We start from the raw sequence: 1569 nt of genomic DNA on the forward strand, positions 1-1569 counted from the left end.
AAATGTATGTGTGTTGAATTATCACCCTTTACAAGTTTAGCATTTTAGAATGTTGAGTGTATTTTTGTTATTACCTGTGACTAACAGTTTTTTTTAACTGTTTATAACATCTGGAGAGACTGCACCATATATTCAACAAATCCTGAAAGTTTCATGCCTCACAAATTCTCAGAATATATATCATAGCTCATTAAAGTTCAAGATTTGATTAAAAATTAAACCAAAATGCGCATTTCTAGAAGTGGAAATATGGAGTAATGGCACTTTTTGACAGTGGGAACATGGATTTTTAGTTAGCTATAACATAAAGGAATAAACTCTAAGTGAGAAAAAGTAATCCCCAGATTTTGCTACAACATGTCAATTTTCAGCGCATTTGAGAGAAACAGTCCATGGCCTACTTTGGTAATTGGATTTCTAATAAAGATTTTATTATATAAAACCAGTTTAAGACCTCTCAGCCAATGGCAATTCAAATGTATTAATGCAGTCCTTACCTGCACAAACAGAGCATGTGCTATAAATGGTAATTTCCTCAGTGTACGACCACTTAATCCTCGACTTTTCCTATAAAATGAAATGTTGCATTTTGAACAATTTTAAGAATGGATAGAAGTAAGAAACAGATGATATTTATCAATTCAAGTTATAAATAAAAAAAGAAATGTGTTAAAGATAGCTTGCCAGGCAAGGTAACATACACCCACTACCATCTGTCAGAAATAATCAAAAGTCAAGGAAAAAACCTCAAAAACAGTTCATTAAGGTCTCATTGACGCACACACAGTGTCAATAACTCTTAAACCGTTCATCCAATTATTAACAATTTCGAACTCGACTGAGATCTCATCAATATATACATGCATACCAAGATTCATAAAATGAAATGTTGCATTTTGAACAATTTTAAGAATGGATAGAAGTAAGAAACAGATGATATTTATCAATTCAAGTTATAAATAAAAAAAGAAATGTGTTAAAGATAGCTTGCCAGGCAAGGTAACATACACCCACTACCATCTGTCAGAAATAATCAAAAGTCAAGGAAAAAACCTCAAAAACAGTTCATTAAGGTCTCATTGACGCACACACAGTGTCAATAACTCTTAAACCGTTCATCCAATTATTAACAATTTCGAACTCGACTGAGATCTCATCAATATATACATGCATACCAAGATTCATCAAGATCAGATAAAAACTGTAGTCTTTATCATGCCTACAAGTCAAATTTGACACCTACAATATACATATGCATACCTAGGCCAGTGATTTCTTTGAGACCTGTCTCAATACACCCTTACACCAAGTTTCATCAAGATTGGATAAAAACTGTAATCTCTTTCGTGCGTACAAGTCAAATTTGTTGCGTTTTTACTAAGTCAAGGGCAATAATTCTGGAACCATTCATCTGATTGTTACCCATTTTGTACCAAGATCTCATCAATATATACATGCATACCATGTTTCATTCTGATCCGGTTAAAAACTTTAGTCTCTATTGTGCCTACGAGCTAATTTTAGAGTTTAATTAATTAGATTTCTACACTTTTCGCCTTTACTTCAGCC

Source organism: Lottia gigantea (genome assembly GCF_000327385.1).
Source record: "Lottia gigantea unplaced genomic scaffold LOTGIsca_75, whole genome shotgun sequence".
Taxonomy (NCBI): Eukaryota; Metazoa; Mollusca; class Gastropoda; family Lottiidae; genus Lottia; species Lottia gigantea.